This window comes from Drosophila montana, unplaced genomic scaffold (genome assembly GCF_035044405.1).
Source record: "Drosophila montana isolate Dmon_TW-CO22-7 unplaced genomic scaffold, ASM3504440v1 contig_2178_1, whole genome shotgun sequence".
Classification (NCBI taxonomy): Eukaryota; Metazoa; Arthropoda; class Insecta; order Diptera; family Drosophilidae; genus Drosophila; species Drosophila montana.
The window spans coordinates 909,186-931,952 of record NW_026997075.1 but is presented as its reverse complement, the minus strand read 5'-3'; the positions used below and the strand labels follow the sequence as shown (position 1 = coordinate 931,952).

Genomic DNA, 22,767 nt, shown 5'->3' with positions numbered 1-22,767 from the left:
TCCCGCATTGGAGCTGGTGTCCTTGTCTGGACACTAGCCTTAACGTCAGTCCAGCGTAATGCTGGTTTAATTAGTTGGCCAATATCATAAAATAATTTTAGCCAACTAATTGGCAGCACTTGACTGCAATTTATGTTCCACAACGTACTCGGATGTTCCAGTTGCCTCCATTGCCAAAGGCATTAAGCGTGATTTATACAACGCAACTCATATATGGACAGACGGCGAGACGGGACGGCACGGACTGAGTTGTATCTATAGCTGGTTACGTATGAGGCTGGTGCCCACGCAGAGCGACTTTGACTTGCACACGCATGAGCGCCTGCTTTGTGAGCTGGGCTATAAGGAGGCGGGACAGGCGGGGCAGGCAGCACAAAGTGTCCCTTGCCTGTGCGGTGGCTGCGGCTCCAGCTTCAGCTTCGGATCCAGCTCTGGCTTTTGGCTGGTGCGACTATTGTGATGGCTGTTGCTTCATATTTTTCATATCTTATGTCTGCATCATCGACGACGACGACGACGACGTAGCTGACAACAATGGAGACGCGTCCGGCATGAGTAGGAGCGGGTGCGGGGGAGCGTGGCCGGGGAAGTAAAACGCGGGCGGCCGTTCGCTTATTTGGCAAATAACAACAATGGGCAACGACAATGGGCAACGCGGCTGGCTGCGATGCCACCAACGCCCCAACAGACTTATCGATGAGTTTTATCCTGCCAGCAGGCGCATAACATGTGCCTGCCCCATGCCTCTTGCCTCCTGTCCCCGTCCCCCTTCCACCATTTCCCTGCCCAATGCGGCCATCCACTCAATGGTCGTCATCGTCATCGTTGCACAAATTAAAATGAATTTTATTTCTACTTGACACTCGGCGCTGCGACTTTGCGCTGCGCTGTTATATCAGCTATGTGTCGAGGCCGAGGCTGGCAAACGAGTTGGGAGTCCAACGTTATAAATCCCATCAAGAGCTCACTTAGTTATATCATTTAAAAAGGTGAAAGTCTCAACGACAGCTGGAGAAATGATATCAGTCACAAGTGAAAAGGCAAAAATGTCAGAATAAAAGATATAAGATTAAGGAATTTTGTTACTTCTTTTTTAATGCATTCAGCTTGGAAAGTTTCTTATACCAAAAATTGATTATTTTCTAAAAATGTTAAATCCTCTTTTAATATAAATATCAATGTTGGGATTTTCCATTTCATATTTTTATGATGAGTCTCGCGGAGGGTCGATAAATATATATTTTTGAGAATAAAATGATATTATTGAAAAGTTAAGGCACAAGAAATTCAGAATATAAACAAGCCCAAACCCCGAATAGTATAAATATTAAAAAATCCCATTTAACGCACGTGCTTTTCACGTTCCAAATTTATTTTGATTTATATTTAAAATTCATGCCAAATGATAAAAAATTTCCCAACGCATTATTTTTGGAAGTTTTTAAAAATAAGTATATTCGCAATTTCTTAAGAAATTTAAAAAGCTTTTAAAAAAGTTTTGTTTTAAAATACAATAAATTTGTAAATACATGTTAAACTTGAAAGCTCAAATAATCCGAAAACATTTGATTAATTAAAGAAAAACTTCGAAAGTGAATTCGTTCGTCATTAAACGCAACAATTTGTGGGCAGGGCATTTGAGTATCGTTGCGACTCTTTCATTGCCGCCGATATGTGTGGACTTAATGGTGGCAATAATGATAATAAGATAGCTAGACTGTCCGGCATTTGGAGCACGGCTATTGCCATTGACACACGCGCATTGTAAATGAGTTGATTTTGCGGCCAGCAATAAGCCGAGTTGAGCTGCTGCCTCATAAATAGGCAAGGCCCAGCTGACAGTGGAACAGATGGAACTATACTGGATGCAGTTGTGGTAGCCAACCCCTAGCCGCATGCTAAATGCTGTTGATGGGAGACTCACTCATAAATTCCACTGGAAAAACAATTGGAAAAAAACGAAATCGAAACAGTGAAAAACGTCGACAAAATATTCGACGCTCTCGACGATTAGCTAAAGTAGCGCATAAATTGTTTTTTGGGTTGGGTCGTGCTGATGTGCTGTGTGGGATTAAACGAAGCATGTCGGACACTACAGCTTTACAGTCAATATAGTTTGTGGTTTTCTGATTCAGCCTAGATGCAAACCCACACACATATACACATATGTATATGTATGTATAAATATATATAAAGCGACGCACTCAATCAGCTTAATTGGAAACAATAAAACGCATTTTAACGCGAATTTTCTTTACAGCTCATTTGATTTTCAACGCGTCGACTCCCAGCAACAACAACTGTTTTGGGTAGAGCTTCGCATGCTCCACTCCAGCACACATTGCCCCATTACTCATCTACCCATCAACTACCCGTCGTCCCAACCAGCTCATCGACACATTCAATTCTGTTAAAAGAAAAAAATAATAAAAAAAAAAAGAGAAAGAGGAAAACTTATTGCCAACCGGCTGAGAGTTGGGCGAAAAGTTCGACAGATCATTGGCGAAAGATTTTACATTTGGCATTTCGCATTTCGCATTTCCCATTGCCAGACCCCAACCACCGGACTACTCCGCCTATACAAAGAAGAAAAAAAAACCGACTCGCATCTGGCAAGCAATTTTTTGATATATGACTTTCGTGGCGAAAACAAACAAATTTGCAGGCGGTCGAGAAAGAAAAGTTCATAATTTTGCAGGCTTTTTAATTAAATGCCAAAGCAGCGCGCTGCCAAAGTGCGAGTGAAAAACACATGCAAAAAGAAAAGTGCGAATGGAAAACACACACACACACACTAACAAAAACATGTGAAAATCATTTGGCACCATGCGAATGAGTGCGAGTGCGAGTGCGAGCTGGCTCTACCCATAGACCAAGCGGCCCATAGACCGTGGGACTACATCGACAGCCAACGAGAGATAAGGCGGGGCGTTTACGGGGTGACAGGGCCAGGGTCTGGGGCGGGGACTGGGACTGGGACCGGGATCGTTGCGGAACCGGGGCCGTTCACAAGTTATGCGACCGTTTGTTGTAAACGGCACAAAAATTATGGGCGAAAAGCAAACAGGCCTCGGCCCAAAGAGGCTGGCCCACCATCTCTATAAACTGGCTACAAAATGTCTACATTTTTTATTTTATTTTCCTATTTTCGTTAGTTTTTCGTATGCAACAAGAGAAAAGCAAAGGCGGCGCAGACTCAAATGCTGGAGCTATAGACGAAAGATATCGCCACGCGGCAGTGAGGAGAAGGCGCGGGTTAGGGTATATATGTACATATAGCCAACAAGATGTGATCGAATTGCGAGTGGGCTGAACAGGCGCCAAGGCTTTAAATAGAAGAAAAGCATTCAAGTTATGTATAATTAAAGCCAAACAGATGTAACACAAAGATTTGGTTAGTTGCGTAGAAAAAAACCACAATGAAAAACTCTGCCAAACCGGGGCATTGGGAGTTGGGCTTAAAAATGATTGAGATAAGTTTAAAAGTGGGCAACATCTTAACTCTTATTAGTAAAGCCTACTGATATCATAATCATTATCATTATCATTATCATTATCATTATCATTATCATTAACATTATCATTATCATTATCATTATCATTATCATTATCATTATCATTATCATTAGCATTATCATTATCATTATCATTATCATTATCATTATCATTATCATTATCATTATCATTATCATTATCATTATCATTATCATTATCATTATCATTATCATTATCAATATCATTTTTACGTTTGTTATAATAATGATAAATAATATATTTATTAATATTATAATTATTATTATTACTATTATCATTGTTATAATTATTATTATTATAATTTTTATTAAAATTATAATTATTATTATTATTATTATCATTATTATTATTTTTATTATTATTATTATTATATTTGAATAGCATTGGCAACTATGGCCTTTGGCGAGGACATTAGCCTAGGATTTGAACCAGCTTCCTGCTTTTTCAACTGCCCGAAGCACTGAAAAAATTTTATGATAAAAGTATACTTGCGATATATCCGATAATAATTGTGAATTGCTTATAGTTAAGCTTTAAAGAGAATCTTTCCCTTAAAACTCTCTTTCGCTGTCTACAGGGTAGCTTTTAGTTGTGCACAAGCATTCGTATCGCCCTATTGAAACATGTAATAGCAAAGTGAAGGCGTTTTCTCGATTGGGTGCGCCAGCAACATAATTTTCACTCTTTTCATTTTACACTCCCGCCGTAATTTACAACAACACCTACACACACACACACACGCATATAAATTTGCCATATCGTCAAGTTTCTCCCTTTTCCTTTTTTTTGGAACACCCTCGCAGTCCGTTTTTGCTATCACAAAACACCGAATTTGCTTTGCCGGCACAAAATGTGCGGCCCGTCACATCCTGGCCTTCAGCAACCGCTCTCGCTCCAGCTCCCGCTCCAGCTCCAGCTTCAGCGCCAGCTCCAGATTTGTGCTAAGAATTTTGCCAGCTCGTCCAGCATCCTGTCCTCCGCTGCCAGCCCGCGTTCCCGTCTTCAAGCTCGCCCGACTTTATAGCTAACGTTGCCTTCGCCTTTGGCTTCGGCTGCGGCTCTTCATCTGAGACTCTGTCTGTCTTTTTATTATTATTATTTTTATGTACTCGCATTTTTATTTTGCCCAACGACGATTTGCGTGGTTTGTGTATTTTACAATTTGATGTGATTTGAATTTTCAATGATGCCCCAATTCCATGGAGCAAGGGAGCGACGCCCGGTTGAGATTGCGAGAAGCCAAATCAAGAAAATTTCGTAAAGCACACGACGGACCCAAAATGGAAAAAAATCAACTGATGCGTAAAGCGCGTCGTCATCCCAGACCCAAAAAAAAAAAAAAAAAAGAGGAGAGTGAAAAATATGCTCAACGCAACCGTTGACAACGTCGACAACGTCGCTTGGCGCTGCCTCGAGACCTCGCCAGGGGCAGGGCTGAGAGCCAAAAGGCATAGAACCAACATCGATATGTCTTTGGCCAATGATTTCGAATGTGTTGCGACGCATAATTTTATTTACTTTTCAATTTGGCTGCCCACTCTTGGCACTGCCTCTGCCCCGGCTGCTGCTGCGGCTTCTGCTCCTGCTCCTGCTCCTGCTCCAGATCCTGCTTCTGCTCCTGCGGCCTGTCTACGTCCTTAAGCACTTTGCTTGCTTATGAGCTAAGGCTGTTATGATACCACATTGCCCCTTCCACACACGCACACACACGCTTACAATGTGTTGACAATTTGATGTCGAAGTCGTGCCGCATGCCCCGTGCCCCGTGCCCCTGCCCCACTGTCTTTGCCAGCCCCCCGTTGCCAACAGCGGCACATGTTGTCATTGCCTGCATATTTTCGCTGGCCGCTTCAATTTTTGGCATGCCAAAATATTTGTCGCTCGACTGGCATCCAAATTTTATTTTTTTCTTCCTTTTTTTATATATTTAGCTTCGAGTGCAACTCTCACAACTGTGTAGAGAGACAACACAGTAAGCACTCAATATGTTAAACAAACAAATTGATTTGGCGTTAACTAGTTAACTCGAAGATTAAATACTCTGGTAGAAGGCTTTTAAAACACAGCTTTAATTGGAACCGATTGTCACTATAGGCGACATATAACAGAGAACAGATATATTCGAAAAATATTGCAGCTCCGAGTTGCTGAGTTTGGTCAGAATTATATAAAAACCGAAATGTGTTCCTTACAAAAACTCTTTCTATATAACTATGTGACATAGTTGCCATTTATTATAAGATCAAAAAGCGCTTGATACAACTTGGTAAATGTCTAGTTTGGTCAAGATTTCTTGAAAAACGAAGTAGTTCTTCACACAGAAACTTAACTATCGGCCAATGGCAGCTTTATTATAAAGTGGTTCGATCCAGTTGGTCGTGATATACCTATGCAGACGAGGACTTAGTTGGCATAGCAACAGATAGACGGATCTGGCTCTATCGACGAGTCTCTACGTACTGATCAAGCATATATATGTTCTTTATGGAGTCGAAAAGGTGTTCTTCAATGCGTTACACAGTTTGTAATACAAGGCTATACAATTTGTACATGGATGGTTCTTAAACAAATATTTTTTTTATTTATTTTTAATTTCGTGCTCATCCGGACTGTGTTTAATATCTGGATAATATTATGCCGAAAACTGTAGAAATATTGTTTAACTATGTTTATAATGATATTTCTCATATTCGTCTCACATAAATGAACTTCGCTTTATTCTTAGCGAGGCTGCACTGTACTGTTTAATATGGCAACATTAATTTCATTCAATGAACTTTTCCCATTCGAGATTCTCGCCTCAGTCTTGATATTAATGCTCGGCTGTGGGTGTTTTTGGAGCTGTTCTTGTTGTTGTTGCGGTTGTTTTTGCTGTTGCTGTGGATGTTGTTAATGTTGCCTATTGCAATCGCAATCGACACCCCCACAGAAAATGTGTTGACGACTTTGACGCCAACACGCGAATTTGGCAAACAAATTACCCAAAATGCATTCAGCCAAATTGCTGGCAAATCGAAGCCAAATCGGAACTAAACCAAGCTGAAGCCAGAGCTGGAGCTGGAGCTGGAGCTGGAGCTGAAGCTGGCGCTGCAATCATGTATGTGGTCGGTGGTGGTGGCAGCACTTCACATAGTTGGAGCGCTGCATAGATAGTCAGTCGGCTGTGGCATGCCTGGGCGTTGATAATTGAATTGAAAAGTTTTTCGCCGCACTTTTGGCATGCCAATTGATGGGGCAGCGACAAAACCGAATACAGTTAAGCGAGCCAACAGTTAAGGCGGCATAATTTGTGGATTGTGCAACATAGCCGCACATTGAGCGGAACAGCCATAGCCAAGGAGTGTGCAAACGGGCCGAAATGAAAACTGGAAATTGGAAAAGCGCAAGCAAATTAATGGCCAAAAAGGCAGCACAGCGCGAAAAAAAAAACAAGTAAGAGTGCTAAGTCGGGTGTGCCCGACTGGGAGATACCCTAAGCATACACACAAACAAAGTGCACACGCAAGCTACAAGCGACTGTGCTGCTTCTTTCCTTTGTCCCACATTGTGTGCATTCCCTCGTGTAACTCGGATAATTATTGTGCGATCTTCATGAAACTTTCAGGTCTTAAAGATGGCACCCAAATATAGCATGGTTCAAGGGAAAGTAAAATGTGCATTATAAGAGAATCTACATGCCAAGTTTGGTGTAGCTAGCCCTTCTAATCTTCGAGATATGCCTGAAAAACCATTATCGAAAATGAAAATGAGCGAATATATCGTCTAGCGCATCTTCCTGATCATGAATGAATGCACTTGCTAGGCTCGAAGATGCTTGCTTCTGTTTGTCGCACAGCATACTCCTTTTACCCATTTTGGGTACAGGGCATACAAATAGTTAAGCACGCAGAAGAGTGCGCGCTGAATGGAACCATAATAATAACTAAAAGAGATAAATCAGCTTTAAATTCTCAAGTTTCCCCAAAGCCCCACGTAACGCCCCGTTGTCAACAACCCACTGCATTTGCAATCGTGATTTTTCCAATACCCTACACAATGTGTGAGTTGTGAGACATGAAGCTAAGCATGTGCCCGGCAAGTTCCCAGGCATTTGTGTGCGCATCGGCAATGTAATACAGTGGCTACAAAATGTATACAGTCGGTTATTTAATACAACTAACCATTTGTTTGCAGTGTTAGGGCATTGAGGCGTCGTGTCGTTTGGTTAAACATGGCTCGTTTTATTATAGCCTCGTACATTAGCATTGCCTCTTGTGGCAATGTCACTTGGCTTCAGCTCCAGAATGGCTGCGACTGCAACTGCAACTGCGACTGCGACTTGGAGCGCATTTTCATAAGACATAAATTCTGCGATTTAGCTAAATGCGCTCTACGGACTTTGCCTGGGTAATTTGTGGCATGCCAACTGGTGCCCGCGGGCGGTGGGGCCAGCTGGAGACTGCAGCCATTTGCCGGGGCGAGTGAGCATCAAAAAATAAAGAAGAAGAAGAAGAAGAAGCAAAGAAGAAGAAAAAGAAACTGCATTGGCATTAAATTACACTCGCACATGGAGGCTCCGGCAGACGGCGTTCGAAAAAGGCCCAGACAAGGCGACGCGGCGACTGCGACAAGAGCTCATATTGCTTTATGTTCGTCTACTTGCAATAGCTCCAATAGACACCATACCCCACACCCCACCCCACCCCACCCCATCGACCATCCTCCCCGTCACCCCGCACCCATCACACTTCCGCTGGCTTTTTACAGCCTGGTTATGCGCTTTTAATGGCACATTTTGTACGTAAATTGCATTAATTTTACGTCTAAGGCCCAAAAACGCGACGTAAGAAAAGATTGCAGAGCGGCTGGGTGCGGGCGGGGGGCCCGGCAGAGAGGGGGGGGGGCGTATAAATTGCACAGCGCCTATGACACACGACCAAGTGGCACAGCCAACGGCCAATGGTGTTGTCAATGTGCCACTGATGATTGAACGATTTATGAGCCGCAGCAACTGCAACTATAAGAGGGTGGCAGCTAGCAGGGCGTAAGGGGCTTGAACGGGGATAAGGGGGGGGGGGGAGGGGCGACCGGTTTTATAGCCAAGTTTCGATTTGTTGGCTCGCATCAGCAATGCAATTAAAAGCAGATGCAACGGCCAACCCAGACAGACAGACAGTTGCACAGACAGAGCTTAAGCCCAGCACTCAGATGGAGAGAGGCAGCAAGGGAGGGGGGGGGGGGAGGAAGGTTGCCGCAATCAGGCCAAGGTACTTAAAGACCAGATCAGATAGAAACGCTGCTTTGAACAAGCTATAACTCAACCTGTTCAATAGATCATCATCCAATCGCACGCATTTCAATTTGTGGAGAAATCGCATCCAATTTCAGTTGTCAACGGAACCGAAATTGTCCCGAGTCGCCAAGTCGGAGCTGTGATTGGAGCACTGCCAGGTCCGAAAGCTAACGATTGTTTCATTCCACAATTATGTCGGCTACGAGATGTTTGTTTAAATCATAATCATGAGTTTAGGTGCAGGTACAAAACATTGAATTAATTAAAATTGAGATTTCATCTTATTTTCCGTCCGTTGCGGTGAAAGCATATGACGATTATTTCCTAATAGGACTAAAACTTAACTTTTTTTGATATACATATATATTTTATCTTATGCCTGATACTGCTTGAATGCGATTTCCCAAGAAATATTGAGACTCAGAGGAAATAATTGGTAAATACTTTTTAAGGTTTCTCGGAATCCTGCCAAAAATTGTCATTCCAAGAGTTTATAATATCGATTCGCCGTAAGCAAAAGATTGAAATTTCTGAAAACAATTATAGTGCTGCAAAGCATTCAAATAGATACCCATAAATACTGAAACACAAACGTAGTGTTGTGAATGGTTTTATTTGTTGAATTCCAACAAACGTGGTAACTAGGATCGTCTTGTGCTCGGTTGTGGGAGTGTGTATGTGTGTGTGCGTGTGTGTTTTCCTTAATATTGTTGTGTTGCCTTTGTCTGACATTTACACATACACACACACATACACACTCACACAATAACAGCCACACAGTAAATAACGTAGAGATTTGTATATTTTGTCGAATGATTTTGCGTGTTGCGAAATATGCAAAGCCAAGTGCTGCGAATGCAAAACTAAAAGCTCTTGCTTTCTAACTTTGAGTGTGTGTGCATGTGTGTGTGCGTGTGTGTGTGGTGTGTGCTAAGCGGCAAACAAAAGCTGTGGGAAAACATAGAAAATCCCTTTGGGAAACAAAGTACAGAGCAAACACACAGAGAGACACATTTACCACTTGCCATTTGCTGCAGTTGCATGAAAAAAAAAAGAATGAAAGGAAAGAAGAAGCTGACAAAGGCAGCCTGAAGCTGAAGCTGAAGCAGAGCTATTATGGGGCCACAACTGCATATAGTACTTATCTATATATGTGCATACATATGTGTATGTGTGTGTGTGTGTGTGTGCATGCAAATGTGCATCTATAGGTGTTCGAAGAGCGGCATCCTTTGGCTGGATTTGGATTTGCCGAGCAGCAGCTGCCTTCAATTGTCACGGCTGCAGTTTTAACCCAGAAACATAAATATTGCAATTTATGGCAAAAGCCATCAAAGGCGGAGGCATGGCAGGGCAGCATATACAGCAATCCGACACGCACACACACACACACACACACACACACACACACACACTTATCGCAACGCAGCGCATAATGAAGTTGAGTCCTGCTTGTGGCAGCCTTTACGCGACACACTCGAACTAAAGGAGGCGTCGCTGAAAATGCTTGCCACAGGATCGGTTGGCAGCGACAAGGCGCAAGTTTTTCTGGATTTCCCAATTAAAATGTTGCGCATACGCCACGTGCAACATGCCTGACGACAGGGCACGCACACGAACATGAAGTGTATTTAACTTAATTTAGTTGGAGTTACTTAAAAAAGCTTTTAAAAGAAACACAAAAGCAAGAATAACGGCAACAACAAAAAGAAAACACAAACAGCAAACCAGCAAAAGAGAGGCAAAAAAAAAGAGAAAAAAAAGGACTGGTAAAGCAAAACTTTCATTCAGCCCATCCCCACTCGGGAGCCTCGGAAAATGCTGCCAGGGCAATGGCCAAGTTGGCGTCAGGCGTGGCTGGAAATACATTAATATGCACATATGTAGATTATATGATCAAAAGTATAACAAACACACGCCCAATCTCTGCCTTAGTTCCACATGTTGTTGTTGTTGTTGCTGTTGTGTAAAAGTTTTACACTTCTATTTTTTTTGTTGCAAGTTGTTGGTTGTAGATTTTTACATTTTCATTTGTTTGATTTGACGAACTGCTGCTGCTGCTTCTGCTTCTGTTGCTTCTGGCTAATGGAATTGAGCAACAACAACAACGTCGAGCAGGCAAAGTTTGAGCAACAACACAACAAACACCAGCGAATTGAGCTCTGAGCAGCTATCGCAGCTGGCCAAGCTTCTGCATGTGATTAGGCATATCCGAAGCAGCCAACTAATGAGGACAGGACGACGGCCAGGCCGCAAAGGATCAAACGAACTGTAAAAGGGATGAATGTTGAGCAAAGCCTGGGCTGGCCTGTTTGCCGTGACTAAACTATCTGCTAATGAAAAACAAGAAAAGGATATAAACAACACACACATATGCCATGTCAAAGCCAAAAAAACAGAACACAACCAGCCACAACCCCAGCAACCACCAGTGGCCAGGCCCGTGGCCACCCCCGGGCACAACGCGCACTCAAAGGGTTTCAGAGTTATTTGTTTGCCCAAAGGAAATACATCAAAATAAATGCGAGCCAAAAGCGAACCAAAGTCATATGCAAATATGACGAGTAGTGCGAATGTGTGTGCGGAAGTGTGTGTGTGTGTGTGTGTGCGAATATGTGAATGCGCCGCCATTGGCCATTGACAAATATGGGCTACGGGCCTAAACAAATATTTGGCACACTTTTGCTAGCAGTCGTTGCCTCCCCCTCCCCTCTCTCCTCCTCTTCTGCGCCCTCCAACAGCCACTCCCGCCAACGTCTGCTAATATGGAGCAGCAGAAAAGGCCAGCAAAAAATGTGGAGAAATTTACCTGATGTCAAAAGTAATTAAACGAAATGCCAGCGACAGCGGCAGCGGAAGCGGAAAAAGCAACAGCAACAATTCGTCACGAAGGCGCGTTAAATAACGGCAAAAAAACAAACAAACTTTAAACAAAAAAATGGCCGCATGCATAAGGCAAATAGAAAAACAAAATGGCGTCGGCGTTGGCAAATTTAATAATAGTGCAAAGTGGAGCCAAGTTTCGAGAAGTGCAGCGAACGGCGAAAGAAAACTGCGCACAGCAGCAGGAAAAGTGTGCAACGACAACGACGACAACAACAACAAAAAGAACAACAACAACAACGGCAATGAAAAGCAGGAAAATTCTGCAACGTCACAGTGCACATTAAATGCTCTACAAAAATAAAAGGGTCGTGACAAAAGCAAATGGTCTGTGTGTGAAATTTCGACTACTCTGACACAGTGAGAATACCTTGCACCAAGGCCAAGCGGGTTATATGAGCTGAGAGCTGAGTTCAAAGGAAACCAATCGAATATCTTAATCCATCTGAAAACTCCTCGAAGATTTTCACAAGTACTTCCAAACAAGGCTTCAAAACTTCGTTCCCGGAATTCCAATTCACTTTTTAATATGGACCGAGCCATAAACCTAAAGCAGCCGCAGAGAAACCCAAAAAGGAGAAAATGCGAGAAACTATAGGATAAGCTTTGCATTTTCTATATGAAAATATAAATGGATTGGAATATATATTAAAAATGGAATCTTTTCAAAATGTTTAAAATACATGTGGCTAACCAGGTACACGACACCAAAAGGCCAAAAGGCTGGTTCAAATCGTGAGCGGAAACACCGACTTACAGCACTTTTCCATCGTTTGTTTTCACGTAAATATTTTCTGCAAATTTAAAAGCATTTACTAGAAATTAAAGAGCTCTTTAGTCTTATTGGAAATTAGTTTTAGAATTGAGTTCATGTATAACTGAGTCACACTTGAAGTTGCGTGCGAGAATTGTTTAGTTTTTAGCTTGTTTGGCTCTTGGAACAGTCGAAACAAAATTTAGCTAGGCTAACTCAATTGTGAGCTGCGTTCACATGGAACTTTAGGAAGAATGCAAAGTTCTTAAGGCGCTTAGAAACATACTTAACTATTGGTACATTCAAATTTGACTGGGTTAGCTCGACTAATAGTAGCGTTTAGCTGGTATCGCATTGAAGGTATATCAATCAGACAACTCTTTTGTAATTACCTCGAGCAAGTTTCGGCTCAAAAGTCGATTCGAGTCATTTAATTACCTTGGCAAAGTAGACACAGTGGGCACTAAGCAAACGCAAAAGGGCAAAAGGTAGGCAAAAGTCGAAAGTTTGCCGGCATTGGTCTGGCATTGAAGGCAGCCGTAGTATGGCAAGAATTCAACGGAGCTGGAAAAACTGTAATGAGAAAAATTTTACGAACCGGCAAGAAAAGTTGAAAACGAGGGCGACACAAGACCAAAAACAATAAACAACAAAGCCAAAGACGGCGGCGGGCAGAGACAAAGACAGAGAGAGAGTGAGGGAGAGAGAGAGAGTGAGAGAGGGGTGGGGGGGGGAGAGAGGAAGAAAAGTGTAAGAGGTATGAAAAGTTTTCAATAGTAGTGTGACTGTGGGCGTTTGCCTGGAAGGCGTGGCGTCTGCTAAGACAACACCAAGCAGCAAGCAACAATTTTGCGCTTTGCTTTTCCGTTTCCCTTTGAGCGACATCTTTAGAAACTGTGTCGGCCACTTCCCATTTCCTGCCCCAGCTCTAGCTTCTCCAGTTGACCTGCCCGCCGCCCTTTCTCACTTCTGCTTCTTCTTGTCGCTGACAGCCGCTGTAAGTAGCTGCGTAATAAAATTACTTTTTAAGTGCGCTGCGTACCTGCCGAAGGCAGCAAGTCGAGGAGGAGCATGAGCAGGAGCAGAAGCAAGGAGCAGCTCCAGGACACTGGAGATAGGAGGGCAAAATGGCGCTTCATTTGGAGCTTACGAGCTGGTTGTCATGAATTGGAAGCCCGCGTCAAAGTCAAAGTCGGAAGTCATTTGAATTATTTAGTGAAAGCAGCGGGCAGAGGGCGGAGGCGGAAGGCATCGTCAACGGGAAAGTCGAACATTTGTCTGTCTGTCAATGTGGCGTATGAATAATGCCAAGAATTCCATATGTAAGTGATATGTGGGGAAATATATCAAAATAGTCTAGAGAGAAGCTGATGTTGTTCTTGCTGTTGCTAGTTGGCCTCGTTCTGTGCCAAAATTTATCGTAAATCAGCGTAAAAGTTTTTCTCTCATTTTATTTTTTATGGCCGAGTCGCTAAGCGTACAGTCTGTGCGGCAGGGAGAGCTGGAGAGGGGCAACTGCAATGTGGCCCATAAAATATGTTGCAAATTATGAAATATTTGAAACTTTAGCCCTGGCTGCCAGCACGGCCAGCACCGCCAGTGCCGCACCATTTGCCTGAAGACAAAAAGCAGAGGAAAGTAAGGTTTGGCTGCCGCTGGGCGGCCGCTGTTCGTTATGGGCATTTAAGTTTTCATAAGTTGCGCAAATAAATTTTAATCGAAAAATGCGCCAAGGCAATAAGAACTCAAAAGGTTCTGGGCCAGGACGCCAGCCAATGCGGGTCACCGGCAACGACCAGGGGCTAAAAGCAGGCGGCAATGCGACAAGTTTCAACTGCAGCAGCCAGGCAGTCAATGGAGCCTGAAACTGCAGACAATCTGGGGAATATTTACAAATATCAATCGGGCAGAGCAGCCTCTGAATGCTGGTCCACAAAAACTATTTGATCACATGGCATATTCTCGGTGGCTTCTCTGTGGCATTGACGCTACGCATGGCTGAAGCTTGAGCAGCTAAAATTTGTAGCAGCCTCTATGCAGCTCCTTTAAAAGAAACTAAAATTTTTTGCAGCACACGTTGGGCGCCAAATGAATAAAACTGCGCGTCCTTAACAGCCTGAAACCTGTGCTAATAACTATATAGGGTTAATCTTTAAATTAAACTTTGTTTAATTTGCAGTAACTGAGCGTGTCGTGCTACTCTCTTTAAAAGCGAACTCAAAATTACTGCGCCCCACGTTGGGTGCCTCTTGGAAAATATAGCTATGGCTCTTAAGCAGCTTAAGATTCCTGCTGATGAATTTATAAAATGAGTTTAAAATTTAAGCTCAGTTTAATTGATGAATTTATAAAATGAATTCAAAATTAAGGCTCAGTTTAATCGTGCACTGGTCAGCTACTGCTATGCATTACTTTAAAAATAAACTCACACTTATTGCGCCGCACGTTGGGCGCCACTTGAAAGTTTTACCTCTGGTGCTTAAGCAGTCTGCGAGACTTGCTAATAAATATTAAAGGTAAATGTCAGGATTAAGCTTCCTTAAATGTGCAGTAACTAACAGTTGCTGGCGGTTGCTATTTGTCGGGTCTTAAAAGAAACAAATTAAATGCAACCCACGTTGGGCGCCAGCCGCTAAGGAATGCAACTGAGCTGCTTAAATGGCCTGAGTTGCCTTTTTATATATCTAAATGCAAACGTGTATTCATATAATTTAATCCAAATGAATTATTATTAAGTATATATAAATTTAATTTATTTTAATTAGCGCTTAAATTAAATGCTGTCTATTTTAACAGCCTTGACCTTCTGCCACAAGAGACTTGAATTATTTTACAGCTTATTTACTTAGATGTAATCTGTTAGGCCCAAAAAGAAAAAAAATTGGTACTGCCAAATGGCCAGCAAGTGAAGTCGAGTCCCAGGACGCCGCGTAAGCAGTAAATGAAAAGAAGCGAATGAAAAGCGGGAGGAAAACAGGTTGATGGCGGAAAATTGTGGCTCTCATTGGGCCGCTTTAATTTTGTTTGGCCACGTTCTGCTCAGCTCATTTGGGCTTAGCCCCAGAAGAAGAGTCTGATGCTTATAATTTTTTGGTGCGGACATCGCATTTACAAGACTTACGACTAGGGAAATCCTTTTTCTTTTTCTTTTTCTTTTTTTTTTGTATATTATTTTGCCTTCTTTTGAGCTGTAGTGACTGTACTGGCAGCTGCTAAGGCGCTGCTGTTGCAGCTAAATTCAAGGCGCGCGCACATAAAATTTAATTAAGTGCAACAACAACAGCAACAACAACAGCAACAACAACAGCAACAATAATAGTAACAGCAACGCAGCAGCATCGTTTATAAAATTCACATAATAACAATAAATTTTAAAATGCGCCCAGACTAGCAGCGCTGTCGACGCTCGCAGCGCTGCCGACGTCGCTGGGGTATTAAAATTTATCGCCGGTTGCGTAGCACGCGCAGAAATTTTGCGTGCCCCAAAGCAGGCGGCAGCAGCATCATCAGCAGCAGCAGCAGGAGTGGGTGGCAGACTAATGCCAGCAACTGCGCCCTGCGAGCAAAAGTAACGTCTTTGTGTAGGCCCCCCTCCCGGCTTGCCCCATCCCTGGAACCTCTGCTGGAGGCACATGTTGTTGGTGCTGCGGGCTACTGGTTGCTGGTGTCGCTTTTTATTTCACTTAATTTTATTCCTATCATTTGTGAAGTCGCTTCCGCCGCGCATAGCTAAAGGAGCACAGCACAGTCACAGTCACATATGCTGCCCGCCCCTGGCCCCCCTTCCGCTTGGCAGCTGCCGCTTTAAGCAGGCGAAATTATTTGTCTGTTTGTTTCTTTGCTTGCTTGGCTTGCTTATTCATTTGGCGCGCATTAATTACACGACACGCATACGCCACGTTGCACGCTGCGTATTGGGGGCGGGTGGCATCATTTATTAAAAAGCCAAAAGAACGCCTGTGCCCCAACCAAGCTATCCAATTCCTTGGCAGGCTCATGCTTATGCGCATAATTTTAGGCTGGTCCAAAATTCGCTTACATGTGAGCGGGAGCAGCTGAAACTGAAGCTGAAGCTGACTCTGAAGCTGAAGCTGGAAGCAAGGAAGCAGGCCGTCTGATGCCATGGGGATTTGCTAGCTAGTTTCGGCTTCAGTATCATCTTCATCCTCATCATCATCAGCTGGTGCTGCTGTAACTGTGGCCGCCTCTGCCGCCACTGCTGCCTCTTCTGCCTCCTTGTGGCATCCTCGTCAACACAAATGACTGTCTCATGTTATCTGCTAAGCTGTCTTATCTGTTTGCCCTGCCACAACGCTCTGACGCATCTGTTTGCATGTTTATCTGTCTGTTTCGGTTCGGTCTGTCTGTCAGACTGTTTGTCTGTCTGTTCGTATGTTTGGCCTGCCTCTGATTTCGACTTTGTTACTTATTTAATTTGTTGCCTATTTGCTCCGCTCAGCAACAGCTCGCAACACATCCACGCACTTGTTTGCATATGTTTAACATGGCCCCGTTGATGCTTCACACTGCTCCTGGCTCCATGTCCCCTGCTTATTCTTCGCACTCCCCCCCCCCCCCTTCCTACCCCTCTACCCGTCCTGAGTCAGCTTACTTATGTTTGCTAATGATTTGCCAGCCTGCTAATCAAATTGGTTGCCCCGGAGGCTAATGGCATTACAAATGATGCGCATGTTGCCCTTCTCAACACTGCATTATGTTTATTGATCAACACAGAAAATGAGAGAGAGACAAGGAGAGAGGGAGCGAGAGTTGCACTGACGTGACATTAATGAAGCTGATACCTCAGAATGTCCTCTAATTGTCATAAAACTCCTCGAAAATAAATTCGTTTAAATATTTTCATATTTTTTCCTCTTTCGTTGAACTAATTTTAATTTAACTCAAAATTAAATATATAATATATTTTTGTATGAAACTGTTTGCGGCAAAGGCTCAAAAATTTAATTGTCAGGATTCAAATACAATTAATTGACTTTAAAAATAAGATAATATAATTAAATTAGTTGATAGGGGTTGATTACCTGATGCAAGCACTGCATTTTAGAATATTTAATTAACCATTTTAATTAATTCAGGAAAAGCTCGTTCAAAGCTTTCATAAAATAAAGATAAACCACACGACAGTTATCTATGTAGGCCTTGCTAGGGCGCAATTAGGAGATCGGTTGTTCCAATCCCTACGAAATCTTTTCAGTTTATATGTTTGTTTATTTTAATTTCATATTATTGACAAACAAACAACACAGCCAAACTTATAAATGTACCTTTGACATTTTGCAAACTACATAATGTATATTTTACCAGGGCCCTTCAGCTCGCTTAAGAGGTGAGGTGAGCTAAGCGTAAGAATCACGGGCAGAAGGTCCGGAGTTCGATCCCCAGTGTAGTCAAAATAAATTAATTTTTTTAAAATGATGAATAAATAAGTAAAAACATTCGGTTGTCATATGAAATTGCATACAAAAAATGGCTCATTAAAAGGGAAAAAAGAGGAGATAGAAAAGGCAGCTACTAATAAGAATAAATACTTTTCTCAACTAATTAAAGACAATTGTTCATACCCTGAAGCCATTTTAAAGCGTATAATGGTTCTTTGCTAATGTATGTACCAGAGAGCGGAAGCATCCCCGACCCCATAAACTATATATGTATATTCTTGTTCAGCATCAATAGCCAAGACGAATTAGCCATGTCCGTCTGTCTGTCTCAACCTATCGGACCTAAAGAATTGAAATTTTGAACGTAAGGTCTGCGATTTCCTGCTGTTTCCGATAATCGATAACTTGCCCCGTTTCCAAGCAATCGATAAGAAGTGATATCGAAATCCTGTTTTTCGAGCAAATCTCTTAGGTTTTAAGAGCTAGAGTCAACATATTTGATATGTAGCTTCTAGAATAGTATGTACAGGTGGAGAATCATTTTATATTACAGTTACATTCTTGTAGGAATCGAGTAAGAAATAAATAATAAAGTTAATGAATAATTTATTTAACATTTACTTTTACTTGTGGTTTCGTCGACACTTTGTATTGTATATACTTTTTAGTGCTTTTTTACTTTATAACGCATCTGAATTCAAAAACTTTGTCAGATCTTTCCATTTGAAGCTGTTAATTCTATTTATACTAGAATTGAGAAATCTCTTAATTTAATAAATTGGAACAATTTAAAATATACAGAGAATAGACTGCGGACCCCCTCCTCCTCAAGAGAACTGCCCCATTTTGGGGCTTACCTCGAAATCTCCAAATATCAAGTGATGCGTTTCGGAAAGAGGTTGCAAAGTGTTTTGCCAAAAGCGACGATGATGATGCCAATAAATTTGTGGCGTTCGTTTTGCATGCAGGGCACCAAATAACTGCATTCAAGGCAGGCCACACAGCGTGCCACATGCCACGCAAGCAGCGCCCAATCCCGTGCAGTTGCCGCACGCTTTTAGCCACTGTTGTTGTTGCAAGCACTGCCAGCTGTCGCGTGCAACAAAATGAATGAATGCGAAAAGAAAGCAAGAATTATGTGGCAACAGGATGCGCTGACATTTATCACCTGCGTCGCTGCTGCTGCTGCCGCTCGTGTCAGGCAGCGCGTCAGACGTTGCAACGTTTAGTAGTTGGGTCCCTCCCCCTCTTTCCACCTGACGCAACATTGTGCATTGCCATTGCCATTGCCAGCTGGCTGGCTGGCTGACTGGCTGGCTGGCAGTTAAAACCAAAGTTTTGCCAGTTGTTTAACTTGCAGACTGTTTGATTATGCCCCAACGCGGACGTCGACGCCGACTGCGCTGCGTGCGAGGCAGCATTAGCATAAATTTTCAGCAGCTTATGCGCGCATATGAATATATTATGCCGGCTGCCGTTATTTATGTGTACTGGCTACCGAAACTTGGCGCAAGTTTTCTCTACCGAAGTGCGACAGACGATGGCCTGGGCTGGGCTGGGCTGGGCTGGGGCAGGGGGCAACAACAACAGAAGCAGGAGCAGCAGCAGCAGCAGCAGCAGCAGCAGCGGCGGCAGCAACAGCAGGACTCGTGCCAGGATAATCGCTGCTTAGTGCAGTCGCGCGCATAACGCGCCAGCCGCCATTGATAACCAGTCGCCCGCCCGCCTGTTTCCGTGATCCGTGCCCCGTGCTGGTTCCCATGCCCATATAGCCGCCAGGCATACATCTAACATCCTGGCACTCCCGTTTCCGTGCTCGCCCAGCTTGTGAAAGCTCATTGAAGAGCATTCAAATTGAATTTACATGCAGGCAACTTTTGTTTACTTTGTGGCAGCGGCAGCAGCAGCAGCGCCAGTGAAATCAAATTTAAATTCGCAGCCTCTGCCGCATTATATGGACGAGCGCCCAGCGAAGAAATCAACAGACTCACCCAACCAACTTGCTGGAGCCAACCACCCCCCAACCTCCCAACCACCCAACCACCCCAACCAGCCCAGGTGGCAGAGGCCAAAAACTGTTTGAAGTGTTCTTCGCTCGCATTTCCCCTTGCGTAGGGTGTGGGGGTGTGCTTGACGCTGTTGCCAAATTATTTTTATTTATTCGTGCGTTTAACAAGAAACAACAAGAAGAGAAGTGAAATTAGCGCCCGCTAGATGGCGCCAACGCAAAGATTTATGGCCCGAATTTTGGCCCAAAGTGCGAACTTGCAACAATTTGGCAAGAAACTCAAGCGAAAACACGCATTTAAATCGCTTTACTGGCCCTTCGATTTCAGGCCAAGCTCCTCAAACGGGACACTAGGTATATCAAATATCTAAATATTTGCCATTTACTGTACTTTGTTCGAGTCATGGAACTATCAGGACTTAAATATTTAATTAGGCACACATTTTAATAATATTTGGAATAATATTTTTTATTCTTATTGAGATTGCGTGATGAATCTTTCAGATACTTAAAATTTAGATGAGTGCAAAAGATTTCTGTATAGTCCATAAACCTTCTCTTTTATAGAACTACGAATATAATTTATTTAAATTTTATAAAGTACAGCAAATATTAAAGTAATCGTTTATTTTTCTTGCAATGCATTGTTCACAGATTTGGAAAACGGAATTGGCACAAAGTTTTAGTTAAAGAATTAGAACCAGCTCGCTGTGCCGAAGTTTACTGTATAAATTAAAGCTGAATCGCTAATTAAGGAAAAAAAATATTCAACATGAATGGGAATAATAAATAACGACAAATCGGATTGAAGTTCCAGGTAAGTGCATGGATACTGAAGATGAATATATACATACATAATTTGAACCTATGCGAGTATTTATGTGCGTGTTTGATATTAATTAATTAAGAGTCGTAGCATTACTTCAGGAATGTATGCTTAGGTTAAGAAATGGTTTATGGAAAAGATTTCCCTTCCTATTTAATGCTTATTATACTTATTATATACTCCTCCCTCTATATACTCGTACACAACTATAATGTTCAATTGCAGCTGCTCTTCTGTTAGTCTGCTGTTAGTTGTCTGTTATGCTGCTGTTATTCGGTTGACGGCTGTTATTCCTCTGCTGCTGATGATCAATGGGTATTTCGATATTTCATAAAACATATATTTAAGCTAAATCCGATCAAATATCTAAAAGATATTAGCATTGGGCTGGGCAGAACTCTTTCGGCGCCACTTGCCACGGCCGCTGCTGCTGCTACTTCTGCTGCTGCTGATTTATGTGCCGTTTTTTATGAATGCAACAAACTGCGGCCTTGTTTCACAAATTGCCGACAAAACGCAAATCTTTTATTGGGCGCGTTTGGCAGCTCATAAACCTCAAGTTCGGGCCTCATTGCGCCCGCCTATTAACCTCAACGTGTTACCTGGCACATGAATAAATCAAAGCCTTCCCACACACCAGCTCACAAGCACACCAACACACTCACACACACACGCACACAGCTGCCCCCTCCCCTTGCCCAGCATGCGGCCCCGTTTCACAGTCATTCAACTGCCTGATGATAAATGTGTTTGAGGGGGGATTTTCGTGCTTTGCTTGGGTTCGTCTTCGATTTGCTTAACAAATTTGTAAGATTCTTAACACATTTGCATATTGCGTAAGCGAGAGGATCCCAGCAGCCGCCAACCCCCCCCCCCCCCCCCCCCCCCCCCATGTCAGCAGCCCGCCTGTATACTAGTATAACCCAATCTACCCCTCAACGAGACTCCATTTCTTGCTTCTGTCTCTATTTTTATATTGCATGCTGGCTTCTGCTATCAAGTGTGAAAATACTGAAATTCCTTGACGACTTCAGCTTGGACTCATTCTTGTTCTTCACATTGTTGTTGTCGATGTTGTTGATGTTGTTGTCGCTGTCTTTGCTCTCAATGAGTTGCACAGTAATGACGACATTTCCTTCCGACATTCGACAACACTGGCGGCGACAGTGTTGCGCGCTGTCGTTTGCGCTTTTTATTGGCATCGTCAGTGTTGCCAGGTCTTTCGCCTTTAATAAAAGGATTTCTTGTATTGAGTTTATTTAGCTCTCGAGCTCAATCGATGTTGCTCAATAAAAAAATGTGCTGGAATTTCACCCTCCCTCCCTTACTGCGCAGCACTTCCTGTCAATTTTCATGGCAATGGCTTTGGACAGTTTTTGTCGTAAAACGTGTGGAATTTTCCGCCGATTTTCCATTGTCTGCCCGCTGACACTCAACTTGAAATTGACCAGCATTTGTTTAGTGGATTTAACGCGTAACCCAACACATTCTGTATGTCAGCCAAGGAATGCGTCAGATTTACGCCCACAACGACAACAACAATAACAACTGACACTCCCATTGAATCGCCTGCCTGCCAAAAGATTTAACTCCTACTCCTCCTCCTTGCTGCTCAAGAGCAACTGTTCTCCCACACACACACACACACACACACACACAGGCACGCTCGCAACCTGCCACAGGTAAAGCCTTTTAGAACTCGCCCAAAGTCTGCAGCAAAGCAGCTGCAAGTGCGTTGAGCTCCCCTCTGCTTGCCGCAACTCCAGCCAGGACAGCTTTAAGTCAAGAGGAATTGCACTGAGTATTTGGCAGTCAGTGAGACAGCAACTTGTGGAGCACTCTGCAAATATTTCCAATTTCTATGCTGCAAATAAATTGCAACATCTTTTGGTTCCCTCAAAGAGTTGGCAGCTCTTATATTTGTGAATCAGCTTAAAAATTAAAAAGAATCCCTTTATATAAATTCCCATTGTAATATTTATTCATGGAATTTTATGGAATTGCAACAGCACCGATATTTATCGATAAATAGCCAAAATAGCAAACTTATAACAGCCGATAACAATGTCGAAAACTAGCCAATATCTGTGG

The 22,767-nt window shown here is 42.9% G+C and overlaps 2 protein-coding genes across 3 annotated transcripts in view; one reads left to right on the top strand and one right to left on the bottom strand.

The window, feature by feature from the left end:
* The window catches only part of LOC135427347 (uncharacterized), a 263,759-nt gene that overhangs the window by 68,880 nt on the left and 172,112 nt on the right, over nucleotides 1-22,767 (top strand). For both annotated transcript variants that reach the window (XR_010436037.1, XM_064680815.1), the window contains exon 2: nucleotides 20,505-20,667. The gene's annotated coding sequence lies outside the window, so the exon portion shown is untranslated. The remainder of the gene's footprint in view (nucleotides 1-20,504; nucleotides 20,668-22,767) is intronic.
* NetB (Netrin-B) overlaps nucleotides 1-22,767 on the bottom strand; it is a 65,661-nt gene that overhangs the window by 4,587 nt on the left and 38,307 nt on the right. The window lies entirely within an intron of this gene.